Source organism: Pristiophorus japonicus, chromosome 6 (assembly GCF_044704955.1).
Source record: "Pristiophorus japonicus isolate sPriJap1 chromosome 6, sPriJap1.hap1, whole genome shotgun sequence".
Lineage (NCBI taxonomy): Eukaryota > Metazoa > Chordata > Chondrichthyes > Pristiophoridae > Pristiophorus > Pristiophorus japonicus.
The window spans coordinates 63,921,002-63,936,612 of record NC_091982.1 but is presented as its reverse complement, the minus strand read 5'-3'; positions in this window follow the sequence as shown (position 1 = coordinate 63,936,612).

Below are 15,611 nucleotides of genomic sequence, written 5' to 3'. Positions count from 1 at the left end.
TATGGTCAGTCACTGACTCCCCACTATGGCCAGTTACTGATTTGCTCTATGGTCAGTTTGCCACTTATGGTCAGTTTCAGATTCTCCTGATGGTCAGTTTCTGATTCCCTATGGTCAGATATTGTTTCTCCCGAAGGTCAGTTAATGGTTCTCTTTATGGTCAGTTATTAATTCCCCCTATGGTCAGTTACTGATTCTCCCTATGGTCAGTTATTGATTCTTGCTATGTTTAGTTACTGATTCCCTCTGTGGTCAATTACTGATTCCCCCTATGGTCAGTTACTGATTCGACCTTGTGGTCAGTCACAGATTCCCCCTATGGTCAGTTACTGATTCCACCTTTGGTCAGTTATTGATCCACCCCTATGGTCAGTTACTGATTCCCACTATGGTCAGTTACTGATGCCCGCTATGGTCAGTTACTGATTCTCCCTATGATCAGTTACTCATTCTCCCCATGGTCAGTATGGTCAGTTACTGATTCCCCCTGTGGTCAGTTACTGATTCTCCCTATGGTCAGTTACTCGTTTTCCTTATGGTCAGTTACTGATTCCCCCTATGTTCAGTTTCTGATTCCCCCTATGGTCAGTTATTGATTTCCCCCTATGGTCAGTTACTGATTCCTCCCTATGGTCAGTTATTGATTCCCGCCTATGGTCAGTTACAGATTCCCCGTCTGGTCAGTCACTGATTCCCCACTATGGCCAGTTACTGATTTGCTCCTATGGTCAGTTTACCAACTATGGTCAGTTACTGATTCTCCCTATGGTCAGTTACTGATTCCCCACTATGGTCAGTCACTGATTCCCCCTATGATCAGTTACTGATTCCCCATTTTGTCAGTTACTGATTCCCATAATGGTCAGTTACTAATTCCCACTATGGTCAGTTACTGATTCTCCCTGTGCTCATTTTCTGATTCCCCTATGGTCAGTTATTGATGCCACCCTAAAATCAGTTACTGATTCCCACCTATGGTCAGTTACTGATTCCCCCTATGGTCAGTTATTAATTCACCCTATGTTCAGTTACTGATTCACCCCTATGGTCAGTTATTGATTCCCCCCTATGGTCAGTTACTGATTCCCCCTATGGTCAGTCACTGATTCCCCACTATGGCCAGTTACTGATTTGCTCCTATGGTCAGTTTACCAACTATGGTCAGTTACTGATTCTCCCTATTGTCAGTTACTGATTCACCCCTATGGTCAGTCACTGATTCCCCACTATGGCCAGTTACTGATTTGCTCCTATGGTCAGTTTACCAACTATGGTCAGTTACTGATTCTCCCTATGGTCAGTTACTGATTCACCCCTATGGTCAGTTATTGATTCCCCCCTATGGTCAGTTACTGATTCCCCACTATGGTCAGCCACTGATTCCCCCTATGGTCACTTCCTGATTCCCCGTTTTGTCAGTTACTGATTCCCCCTATGGTCAGTTACTGATTCCCCCTGTGGTCATTTTCTGATTCTCACTATGGTCAGTTACGCATTCCCCCTATGGTCAGTTACTGATTCTCCCTATGGTCAGTTTTTGATTCTTGCCATGTTTAGTTACTGATTTCCTCTGTGGTCAGTTGCTGATTCCCCCTATGGTCGGTTACTGATTCTCTCTATGGTCAGTTACTGATTCCTCCTATGGTCAGTTCCTGATTCAACCCTATGGTCAGTCACAGATTCCCCCTATGGTCAGTTACTGATGCCACCTTTGGTCAGTTACTGATTGCCCCCTATGGTCAGTTGCTGATTCCCCCTATGGTCAGTTACTGATTCCCCTATGGTCAGTTACTGATCCACCCCTATGGTCAGTTTCTGATTCCCTCTGTGGTCAGTTGCTGATTCCTCCTCTGGTCAGTTCCTGATTCAACCCTATAGTCAGTCACAGATTCCCCCTATGGTCAGTTGCTCATTCCCCTATGGTCAGTTACTGATTCCCCTTTGGTCAGTTATTGATCCACCACTATGGTCAGTTACTGATTCCCACTATGGTCAGTTACTGATTCCCGCTATGGTCAGTTACTGATTCTCCCTATGGTCAGTTACTCATTCTCCCCATGGTTAGTATGGTCAGTTACTGATTCCCCCTGTGGTTAGTTACTGATTCTCCCTTTGGTCAGTTACTCTTTCTCCCTATGGTCAGTTACTGATTCCCCCATGTTCAGTTTCTGATTCTCCCTCTGCTCAGTTATTAATTTCCCCCGAAGATCAGTTACTGATTCCTCCCCATGGTCAGTTACTGATTCCCCCCTTATGGTCAGTTACTGATTCCGCCCTATGGTCAGTTACTGATTCCCCCTATGGTCAGTCACTGATTCACCACTATTGCCAGTTACGGATTTGCCCCTATGGTCAGTTTATCAACTATGGTCAGTTACTGATTCTCCCTATGGTCAGTTACTGATTCCCCACTATGATCATTCACTGATTCCCCCTATGATCAGTTACTGATTCCCCATTTTGTCAGTTACTGATTCCCACTAAGGTCAGTTACTGATTCCCCCTATGGTCAGTCACTGACTCCTCACTATGGCCAGTTACTGATTTGCCCTATGGTCAGTTTGCCACTTATGGTCAGTTCCAGATTCTCCTGATGGTCAGTTACTGATTCCCTATGGTCAGATATTGTTTCCCCCGAAGGTCAGTTACTGGTTCTCACTATGGTCAGTTACTCATTCCCCCTATGGTCAGTTACTGATTCTCCCTATGGTCAGTTATTGATTCTTGCTATGTTTAGTTACTGATTCCCTCTGTGGTCAATTACTGATTCCCCCTATGGTCAGTTTCTGATTCGACCTTGTGGTCAGTCACAGATTCCCGCTATGGTCAGTTACTGATTCCCACTATGGTCAGTTACTGATTCCCGCGATGGTCAGTTACTGATTCTCCCTATGATCGGTTACTCATTCTCCCCATGGTCAGTATGGTCAGTTACTGATTCCCCCTGTGGTCAGTTACTGATTCTCCCTCTGGTCAGTTACTCGTTTTCCTTATGGTCAGTTACTGATTCCCCCTATGGTCAGTTATTGATTTCCCCCTATGGTCAGTTACTGATTCCTCCCCATGGTCATTTATTAATTTCCCCTATGGTCAGTTACTGATTCCCCCTATGGTCAGTCACTGATTCCCCACTATGGCCAGTTACAGATTTGCTCCTATGGTCAGTTTACCAACTATGGTCAGTTACTGATTCTCCCTATGGTCAGTTACTGATTCCCCACTCTGGTCAGTCACTGATTCCCCCTATGATCAGTTACTGATTCCCCATTTTGTCAGTTACTGATTCCCACTATGGTCAGTTACTGATTCCCACTATGTTCAGTTACTGATTCTCCCTGTGGTCATTTTCTGATTCCCCTATGGTCAGTTATTGATTCCACCCTAAGATCAGTTACTGATTCCCACCTATGGTCAGTTACTGATTCCCCCTATGGTCAGTTATTAATTCCCACTATGGTCAGTTACTCATTCCCCCCTATAGTCAGTTATTGATTCCCCCCTATGGTCAGCACTGATCCCCCCTATGGTCAGTCACTGATTCCCCACTCTGGCCAGTTACTGATTTGCTCCTATGGTCAGTTGACCAACTATGGTCAGTTACTGATTCTCCCGATGGTCAGTTACTGATTCCCCACTATGGTCAGCCACTGATTCCCCCTATGGTCACTTATTGATTCCCCATTTTGTCAGTTACTGATTCCCCCTATGGTCAGTAACTGATTCCCCCTGTGGTCATTTTCTGATTCTCACTATGGTCAGTTACTCATTCCCCCTATGGTCAGTTACTGATTCTCCCTATGGTCAGTTTTTGATTCTTGCCATGTTTAGTTACTGATTCCCTCTGTGGTCAGTCACAGATTCCCCCTCTGGTCAGTTACTGATTCCACCTTTGGTCAGTTACTGATTGCCCCCTATGGTCAGTTGCTGATTCCCCCTATGGTCAGTTACTGATTCCCCTATGGTCAGTTATTGATCCACCCCTATGGTCAGTTACTGATTCCCTCTGTGGTCAGTTGCTGATTACCCCTATGGTCGGTTACTGATTCTCCCTCTGGTCAGTTACTGATTCCTCCTATGGTCAGTTACTGATTCGACCCTATGGTCAGTCACAGATTCCCCCTATGGTCAGTTACTGATTCTACCTTTGGTCAGTTACTGATTGCCCCCTATGGTCAGTTGCTGATTCCCCCTATGGTCTGTTACTGATTCACCTATGGTCAGTTATTGATCCATCCCTATGGTCAGTTACTGATTCCCACTATGGTCAGTTACTGATTCCCGCTATTGTCAGTTACTGATTCTCCCTATGGTCAGTTACTCATTCTCCCCATGGTCAGTATGGTCAGTTACTGATTCCCCCTGTGGTCAGTTACTGAGTCTCCCTAGGGTCAGTTACTCTTTCTCCCTATGGTCAGTTACTGATTCCCCCTATGTTCAGTTTCTGATTCTCCCTATGGTCAGTTATTGATTTCCCCCGAAGATCAGTTACTGATTCCCCCCTATGGTAAGTTACTGATTCCCCCCTATGGTCTGTTACTGATTCCCCCCTATAGTCAGTTACTGATTCCCACTATGGCCAGTTACTGATTTGCCCCTATGGTCAGTTTACCAACTATAGTCAGTTACTGATTCTCCCTATGGTCAGTTACTGATTCCCCACTATGGTCAGTCACTGATTCCCCCTATGATCAGTTACTGATTCCCCATTTTGTCAGTTACTGATTCCCACTATGGTCAGTTTCTAATTCCCACTCTGGTCAGTCACTGATTCCCCACTATGGCCAGTTACTGATTTGCCCCTATGGTCAGTTTACCAACTATGATCAGTTACTGATTCCCCCTATGGTCAGTTACTGATTCCACGTTATGTCAGTTACTGTTTCCCCCTATGGTCAGTTACTGATTCCCCCTATGGTCAGTCACTGACTCCTCACTATGGCCAGTTACTGATTTGCCCTATGGTCAGTTTGCCATTATGGTCAGTTACAGATTCTCCTGATGGTCAGTTACTGATTCCCGATGGTCAGATATTGTTTCCCCCGAAGGTCAGTTACTGGTTCTCACTATCGTCAGTTACTCATTCCCCCTATGGTCAGTTACTGATTCTCCCTATGGTCAGTTATTGATTCTTGCTATGTTTAGTTACTGATTCCCTCTGTGGTCAATTATTGATCCCCCCTATGGTCAGTTACTGATTCGACCTTGTGGTCAGTCACAGATTCCCCCTATGGTCAGTTACTGATTCCACATTTGGTCAGTTATTGATTGCCCCCTATAGTCAGCTGCTGATTCCCCCGATGGTCAGTTACTGATTCTCCTATGGTCAGTTATTGATCCACCCCTATGGTCAGTTACTGATTCCCACTATGGTCAGTTACTGATTCCCGCTATGGTCAGTTACTGATTCTCCCGATGATCAGTTACTCATTCTCCCCATGGTCAGTATGGTCAGTTGCTGATTCCCCCAATGGTCAGTCACTGATTCCCCACTATGGCCAGTTACTGATTTGCTCCTATGGTCAGTTTGCCAACTATGGTCAGTTATTGATTCTCCCTATGGTCAGTTACTGATTCCCCACTATGGTCAGTCACTGATTCCCCCTATGATCAGTTACTGATTCCCCATTTTGTCAGTTACTGATTCCCACTATGGTCAGTTACTGATTCCCACTATGGTGAGTTACTGATTCTCCCTGTGGTCATATTCTGATTCCCCTATGGTCAGTTATTGATTCCACCCTAAGATCAGTTACTGATTCCCACCTATGGTCAGTTACTGAATCCCCCTATGGTCAGTTACTCATTCTCCCCATGGTCAGTATGGTCAGTTGCTGATTCCCCCAATGGTCAGTCACTGATTCCCCTCTATGGCCAGTTACTGATTTGCTCCTATGGTCAGTTTGCCAACTATGGTCAGTTACTGATTCTCCCTATGGTCAGTTACTGATTCCCCACTATGGTCAGTCACTGATTCCCCCTATGATCAGTTACTGATTCCCCATTTTGTCAGTTACTGATTCCCACTATGGTCAGTTACTGATTCCCACTATGGTGAGTTACTGATTCTCCCTGTGGTCATATTCTGATTCCCCTATGGTCAGTTATTGATTCCACCCTAAGATCAGTTACTGATTCCCACCTATGGTCAGTTACTGATTCCCCCTATGGTCAGTTATTAATTCTCCCTCTGGTCAGTTACTGATTCCCCCCTATGGTCAGTTATTGATTCCCCCCCTATGGTCAGTTACTGATTCCCTCTATAGTCAGTCACTGATTCCCCACGATGGCCAGGTACTGATTTGCTCCTATGGTCAGTTTACCAACTATGGTCAGTTAATGATTCCCCCTAAGGTCATTTACTGATTCCCCGTTTTATCAGTTACTGATTCCCCCTATGGTCAGTTACTGATTTCCCCCTCTGGTCAGTTATTGATTCCCCCCCTCTGGTCAGTTAGAGATTCCCACTATGGTCAGTTACTGATTCCCCCTATGGTCAGTCACTGATTCCCCACTATGGCCAGTTACTGATTTGCCCTATGGTCAGTTTGCCACTTCTGGTCAGTTACAGATTCTCCTGATGGTCAGTTACTGATTCCCTATGGTCAGATATTGATTCCCCCTGTGGTCATTTTCTGATTCTCACTGTGGTCAGTTACTCATTCCCCCTATGGTCGGTTACTGATTCTCCCTATGGTCAGTTACTGATTCCTCCTATGGTCAGTTACTGATTCAACCCTATGGTCAGTTACTGATTCCCCTATGGTCAGTTATTGATCCACCCCTATGGTAAGTTACTGATTCCCTCTGTGGTCAGTTGCTGATTCCCCCTATGGTCGGTTACTGATTCTCCCTATGATCAGTTACTGATTCCTCCTATGGTCAGTTACTGATTGCCCCCTATGGTCAGTTGCTGATTCCCCCTATGGTCAGTTACTGATTCCCGCTATGTTCAGTTTCTGATTCTCCCTATGCTCAGTTATTGATTTCCCCCGAAGATCAGTTACTGATTCCTCCTTTTGGTCAGTTACTGATTCCCCCCTATGGTAAGTTACTGATTGCCCCCTATGGTCAGTTACTGATTCCCCCCTATGGTCAGTTATTGATTCCCCCCTATGGTCAGTTACTGATTCCCCCTATGGTCAGTCACTGATTCCCCACTATGGCCAGTTACTGATTTGCCCCTATGGTCAGTTTACCAACTATGGTCAGTTACTGATTCCCACTATGGTCAGTTTCTGATTCCCACTATGGTCAGTCACTGATTCCCCACTATGGCCAGTTACTGATTTGCCCCTATGGTCAGTTTACCAACTATGGTCAGTCACTGATTCCCCCTATGATCAGTTACTGATTCCCCATTTTGTCTGTTACTGATTCCCACTATGGTCAGTTACTGATTCCCACTATGGTCAGTTACTGATTCTCCCTGTGGTCAGTCACTGATTCACCACTATGACCAGTTTCTGATTTACCCTATGGTCAGTTACTGATTCCCCCCTATGTTCAGTTACTGATTCCCCATTTTGTTCGTTACTGATTCCCGCTATGATCAGTTACCGATTCCTCCCTATCGTCAGTTATTGATCCCCCCCTATGGTCAGTTAGAGATTCCCACTATGGTCAGTTACTGATTCCCACTATGGTCAGTTACTGATTCTCCCTGTGGTCAGTCACTGATTCACCACTATGACCAGTTACTGATTTACCCTGTGGTCAGTTACTGATTCCCCCCTATGTTCAGTTACTGATTCCCCGTTTTGTTCGTTACTGATTCCCGCTATGATCAGTTACCGATTCCTCCCTATCGTCAGTTATTGATCCCCCCCTATGGTCAGTTAGAGATTCCCATTATGGTCAGTTACTGATTCCCCTATGGTCAGTTATTGATTCTCCGTATGGTCAGTTCCTGATTCCCTCTATGGTAATTTACTGATTCCCTCTTATGGTCACTTACTGATTCTCGTTATGGTCAGTTACTGATTGCCCTATGGTAAGTTACTGATTCCCCCTATGGTCAGTTACTGATTCCACCTATGGTCAGTTGCTGATTGCCCTGTGGTCAGTTACTGATTCCCCATATGGTCAGTTACTGATTGCCCTGTGGTCAGTTACTGATTTCCCATATGGTCAGTTACTGATTGCCCTATGGTCAGTTACTGATTCCCCATTTGGTCAGTTATTGATTCCCCCTATGGTCAGTTACTGATTCTCCCCCTATGGTAAGCTTCCCCCCGATTGTCAGTTACTGATTCCGCCTATGGTCAGTTACTGATTCACCCCTATGTTCATCTTTCCCCCTATGGTCAGTTACTGATTCCCCCCTGTGTTCAGTTACTGATTCCCCATTTTGTTCGTTACTGATTCCCGCTATGATCAGTTACCGATTCCTCCCTATCGTCAGTTATTGATCCCCCCCTATGGTCAGTTAGAGATTCCCACTATGGTCAGTTACTGATTCCCACTATGGTCAGTTACTGATTCTCCCTGTGGTCAGTCACTGATTCACCACTATGACCAGTTACTGATTTACCCTGTGGTCAGTTACTGATTCCCCCCTATGTTCAGTTACTGATTCCCCGTTTTGTTCGTTACTGATTCCCGCTATGATCAGTTACCGATTCCTCCCTATCGTCAGTTATTGATCCCCCCCTATGGTCAGTTAGAGATTCCCATTATGGTCAGTTACTGATTCCCCTATGGTCAGTTATTGATTCTCCGTATGGTCAGTTCCTAATTCCCTCTATGGTAATTTACTGATTCCATCTTATGGTCACTTACTGATTCTCGTTATGGTCAGTCACTGATTGCCCTATGGTAAGTTACTGATTCCCCCTATGGTCAGTTACTGATTCCACCTATGGTCAGTTGCTGATTGCCCTGTGGTCAGTTACTGATTCCCCATATGGTCAGTTACTGATTGCCCTGTGGTCAGTTACTGATTTCCCATATGGTCAGTTACTGATTGCCCTATGGTCAGTTACTGATTCCCCATTTGGTCAGTTATTGATTCCCCCTATGGTCAGTTACTGATTCTCCCCCTATGGTAAGCTTCCCCCCGATTGTCAGTTACTGATTCCGCCTATGGTCAGTTACTGATTCACCCCTATGTTCATCTTTCCTCCTATGGTCAGTTACTGATTCCCCTATGGTCAGTTACTGATTCCACCTATGATCAGTTCCTGATTCCTCCATATGGTCAGTTCCTGATTCTCCCAATGGCCAGTTACTGATTCTTTCTATGGTCAGTTACTGATTCCCCTGTGGTAAGTTACTGATTCCCCTTTGGTCAGTTACTGATTCCCCATTTGGTCACTTATTTATTCCCTCTATGGTCAGTTACAGATTGCCCTATGGTCAGTTACTGCTTCCCCCTATGATCAGTTAGCTCTTCCCCCTGTAGTCAGTTGCTGAATCCCCTATAATCCGTTACTGATTTCCCGCCTGTGGTCAGTTCCTGATTACCCCTATGTTCAGCTACTGATTCCCCCTATGGTCAGTTACTGATTTCCCCCAATGGTCAGTTATTAATTCCCACTGTGGTCAGTTACTGATTCCCCCTGTGGTCAGTTACTGATTTCCCCCCTATGGTCAGTTCCTGATTCCCCATATGGATATACTGATTGCCCCTCTGTTCAGTTACTTATTTCCCCCCTATGGTCAGTTACTGATTCACCCTATGGTCAGTTACTGATTGCCCTATGGTCAGTTACTGATTCCCCATTTGGTCAGTTATTGATTCCCTCTATGGTTAGTTACTGATTTCCCCCTCTATGGTAAGCTTCCCCCCTATTGTCAGTTACTGATTCCGCCTATGGTCAGTTCCTGATTCACCCCTATGGTCATCTTTCCCCCTATGGTCAGTTACTGATTCCCCTATGGTCAGTTACTGATTCCCCCTATGGTCAGTTCCTGATTCCTACCTATGGTCAGTTCCTGATTCTCCCAATGGCCAGTTACTGATTCCCACTATGGTCAGTTACTGATTCTCCCTATGGTCAGTTACTGATTCCCCTTTGGTCAATTACTGATTCCCCCTCTGGCCAGTTACTGATTCCACCTATGGTCAGTTCCTGATTCAACCCTATGGTCAGTCACAGATTCCCCCTATGGTCAGTTACTGATGCCACCTTTGGTCAGTTACTGATTGCCCCCTATGGTCAGTTGCTGATTCCCCCTATCGTCAGTTACTGATTCCCCTATGGTCAGTTACTGATCCACCCCTATGGTCAGTTTCTGATTCCCTCTGTGGTCAGTTGCTGATTCCCCCTATGGTCGGTTACTGATTCTCCCTCTGGTCAGTTACTGATTCCTCCTATGGTCAGTTCCTGATTCAACCCTATGGTCAGTCACAGATTCCCCCTATGGTCAGTTACTGATGCCACCTTTGGTCAGTTACTGATTGCCCCCTATGGTCAGTTGCTGATTCCCCCTATCGTCAGTTACTGATTCCCCTATGGTCAGTTACTGATCCACCCCTATGGTCATTTTCTGATTCTCACTGTGGTCAGTTACTCATTCCCCCTATGGTCGGTTACTGATTCTCCCTATGGTCAGTTACTGATTCCTCCTATGGTCAGTTACTGATTCAACCCTATGGTCAGTTACTGATTCCCCTATGGTCAGTTATTGATCCACCCCTATGGTCAGTTACTGATTCCTCCTATGGTCAGTTACTGATTGCCCCCTATGGTCAGTTGCTGATTCCCCCTATGGTCAGTTACTGATTCCCGCTATGTTCAGTTTCTGATTCTCCCTATGCTCAGTTATTGATTTCCCCCGAAGATCAGTTACTGATTCCTCCTTTTGGTCAGTTACTGATTCCCCCCTATGGTAAGTTACTGATTGCCCCCTATGGTCAGTTACTGATTTGCCCCTATGGTCAGTTTACCAACTATGGTCAGTTTCTGATTCCCACTATGGTCAGTCACTGATTCCCCACTATGGCCAGTTACTGATTTGCCCCTATGGTCAGTTTACCAACTATGGTCAGTCACTGATTCCCCCTATGATCAGTTACTGATTCCCCATTTTGTCAGTTACTGATTCCCACTATGGTCAGTTACTGATTCCCACTATGGTCAGTTACTGATTCTCCCTGTGGTCAGTCACTGATTCACCACTATGACCAGTTTCTGATTTACCCTATGGTCAGTTACTGATTCCCCCCTATGTTCAGTTACTGATTCCCCATTTTGTTCGTTACTGATTCCCGCTATGATCAGTTACCGATTCCTCCATATCGTCAGTTATTGATCCCCCCCTATGGTCAGTTAGAGATTCCCACTATGGTCAGTTACTGATTCTCCCTGTGGTCAGTCACTGATTCACCACTATGACCAGTTTCTGATTTACCCTGTGGTCAGTTACTGATTCCCCCCTATGTTCAGTTACTGATTCCCCATTTTGTTCGTTACTGATTCCCGCTATGATCAGTTACCGATTCCTCCCTATCGTCAGTTATTGATCCCCCCCTATGGTCAGTTAGAGATTCCCACTATGGTCAGTTACTGATTCCCACTATGGTCAGTTACTGATTCTCCCTGTGGTCAGTCACTGATTCACCACTATGACCAGTTACTGATTTACCCTGTGGTCAGTTACTGATTCCCCCCTATGTTCAGTTACTGATTCCCCGTTTTGTTCGTTACTGATTCCCGCTATGATCAGTTACCGATTCCTCCCTATCGTCAGTTATTGATCCCCCCCTATGGTCAGTTAGAGATTCCCATTATGGTCAGTTACTGATTCCCCTATGGTCAGTTATTGATTCTCCGTATGGTCAGTTCCTGATTCCCTCTATGGTAATTTACTGATTCCCTCTTATGGTCACTTACTGATTCTCGTTATGGTCAGTTACTGATTGCCCTATGGTAAGTTACTGATTCCCCCTATGGTCAGTTACTGATTCCACCTATGGTCAGTTGCTGATTGCCCTGTGGTCAGTTACTGATTCCCCATATGGTCAGTTACTGATTGCCCTGTGGTCAGTTACTGATTTCCCATATGGTCAGTTACTGATTCCCCTATGGTCAGTTATTGATTCTCCGTATGGTCAGTTCCTGATTCCCTCTATGGTAATTTACTGATTCCCTCTTATGGTCACTTACTGATTCTCGTTATGGTCAGTTACTGATTGCCCTATGGTAAGTTACTGATTCCCCCTATGGTCAGTTACTGATTCCACCTATGGTCAGTTGCTGATTGCCCTGTGGTCAGTTACTGATTCCCCATATGGTCAGTTACTGATTGCCCTGTGGTCAGTTACTGATTTCCCATATGGTCAGTTACTGATTGCCCTATGGTCAGTTACTGATTCCCCATTTGGTCAGTTATTGATTCCCCCTATGGTCAGTTACTGATTCTCCCCCTATGGTAAGCTTCCCCCCGATTGTCAGTTACTGATTCCGCCTATGGTCAGTTACTGATTCACCCCTATGTTCATCTTTCCCCCTATGGTCAGTTACTGATTCCCCTATGGTCAGTTACTGATTCCACCTATGATCAGTTCCTGATTCCTCCATATGGTCAGTTCCTGATTCTCCCAATGGCCAGTTACTGATTCTTTCTATGGTCAGTTACTGATTCCCCTGTGGTAAGTTACTGATTCCCCTTTGGTCAGTTACTGATTCCCCATTTGGTCACTTATTTATTCCCTCTATGGTCAGTTACAGATTGCCCTATGGTCAGTTACTGCTTCCCCCTATGATCAGTTAGCTCTTCCCCCTGTAGTCAGTTGCTGAATCCCCTATAATCCGTTACTGATTTCCCGCCTGTGGTCAGTTCCTGATTTCCCCTATGTTCAGCTACTGATTCCCCCTATGCTCAGTTACTGATTTCCCCCAATGGTCAGTTATTAATTCCCACTGTGGTCAGTTACTGATTGCCCCTGTGGTCAGTTACTGATTTCCCCCCTATGGTCAGTTCCTGATTCCCCATATGGATATACTGATTGCCCCTCTGTTCAGTTACTTATTTCCCCCCTATGGTCTGTTACTGATTCACCCTATGGTCAGTTACTGATTCCCCATATGGTCAGTTACTGATTGCCCTATGGTCAGTTACTGATTCCCCATTTGGTCAGTTATTGATTCCCTCTATGGTTAGTTACTGATTTCCCCCTCTATGGTAAGCTTCCCCCTATTGTCAGTTACTGATTCCGCCTATGGTCAGTTACTGATTCACCCCTATGGTCATCTTTCCCCCTATGGTCAGTTACTGATTCCCCTATGGTCAGTTACTGATTCCCCCTATGGTCAGTTTCTGATTCCTACCTATGGTCAGTTCCTGATTCTCCCAATGGCCAGTTACTGATTCCCACTATGGTCAGTTACTGATTCTCCCTATGGTCAGTTACTGATTCCCCTTTGGTCAATTACTGATTCCCCCTCTGGCCAGTTAATGTTTCCCCCTATGGTCAGTTCCTGATTCAACCCTATGGTCAGTCACAGATTCCCCCTATGGTCAGTTACTGATGCCACCTTTGGTCAGTTACTGATTGCCCCCTATGGTCAGTTGCTGATTCCCCCTATCGTCAGTTACTGATTCCCCTATGGTCAGTTACTGATCCACCCCTATGGTCAGTTTCTGATTCCCTCTGTGGTCAGTTGCTGATTCCCCCTATGGTTGGTTATTGATTCTCCCTCTGGTCAGTTACTGATTCCTCCTAAGGTCAGTTCCTGATTCAACCCTATGGTCAGTTACTGATTCCCCTATGGTCAGTTATTGATCCACCCCTATTGTCAGTTACTGATTCCTCCTATGGTCAGTTACTGATTGCCCCCTATGGTCAGTTACTGATTCTCCCTCTGGTCAGTTACTGATTCCTCCTATGGTCAGTTCCTGATTCAACCCTATGGTCAGTCACAGATTCCCCCTATGGTCAGTTACTGATGCCACCTTTGGTCAGTTACTGATTGCCCCCTATGGTCAGTTGCTGATTCCCCCTATCGTCAGTTACTGATTCCCCTATGGTCAGTTACTGATCCACCCCTATGGTCATTTTCTGATTCTCACTGTGGTCAGTTACTCATTTCCCCTATGGTCGGTTACTGATTCTCTCTATGGTCAGTTACTGATTCCTCCTATGGTCAGTTACTGATTCAACCCAATGGTCAGTTACTGATTCCCCTATGGTCAGTTATTGATCCACCCCTATGGTCAGTTACTGATTCCTCCTATGGTCAGTTACTGATTGCCCCCTATGGTCAGTTGCTGATTCCCCCTATGGTCAGTTACTGATTCCCGCTATGTTCAGTTTCTGATTCTCCCTATGCTCAGTTATTGATTTCCCCCGAAGATCAGTTACTGATTCCTCCTTTTGGTCAGTTACTGATTCCCCCCTATGGTAAGTTACTGATTGCCCCCTATGGTCAGTTACTGATTCCCCCCTATGGTCAGTTATTGATTCCCCCCTATGGTCAGTTACTGATTCCCCCTATGGTCAGTCACTGATTCCCCACTATGGCCAGTTACTGATTTGCCCCTATGGTCAGTTTACCAACTATGGTCAGTTACTGATTCCCACTATGGTCAGTTTCTGATTCCCACTATGGTCAGTCACTGATTCCCCACTATGGCCAGTTACTGATTTGCCCCTATGGTCAGTTTACCAACTATGGTCAGTCATTGATTCCCCCTATGATCAGTTACTGATTCCCCATTTTGTCAGTTACTGATTCCCACTATGGTCAGTTACTGATTCTCCCTGTGGTCAGTCACTGATTCACCACTATGACCAGTTTCTGATTTACCCTATGGTCAGTTACTGATTCCCCCCTATGTTCAGTTACTGATTCCCCATTTTGTTCGTTACTGATTCCCGCTATGATCAGTTACCGATTCCTCCCTATCGTCAGTTATTGATCCCCCCCTATGGTCAGTTAGAGATTCCCACTATGGTCAGTTACTGATTCCCACTATGGTCAGTTACTGATTCTCCCTGTGGTCAGTCACTGATTCACCACTATGACCAGTTTCTGATTTACCCTGTGGTCAGTTACTGATTCCCCCCTATGTTCAGTTACTGATTCACCATTTTGTTCGTTACTGATTCCCGCTATGATCAGTTACCGATTCCTCCCTATCGTAAGTTATTGATCCCCCGCTATGGTCAGTTAGAGATTCCCACTATGGTCAGTTACTGATTCCCACTATGGTCAGTTACTGATTCTCCCTGTGGTCAGTCACTGATTCACCACTATGACCAGTTACTGATTTACCCTGTGGTCAGTTACTGATTCCCCCCTATGTTCAGTTACTGATTCCCCGTTTTGTTCGTTACTGATTCCCGCTATGATCAGTTACCGATTCCTCCCTATCGTCAGTTATTGATCCCCCCCTATGGTCAGTTAGAGATTCCCATTATGGTCAGTTACTGATTCCCCTATGGTCAGTTATTGATTCTCCGTATGGTCAGTTCCTGATTCCCTCTATGGTAATTTACTGATTCCCTCTTATGGTCACTTACTGATTCTCGTTATGGTCAGTTACTGATTGCCCTATGGTAAGTTACTGATTCCCCCTATGGTCAGTTACTGATTCCACCTATGGTCAGTTGCTGATTGCCCTGTGGTCAGTTGCTGATTCCCCATATGGTCAGTTACTGATTGCCC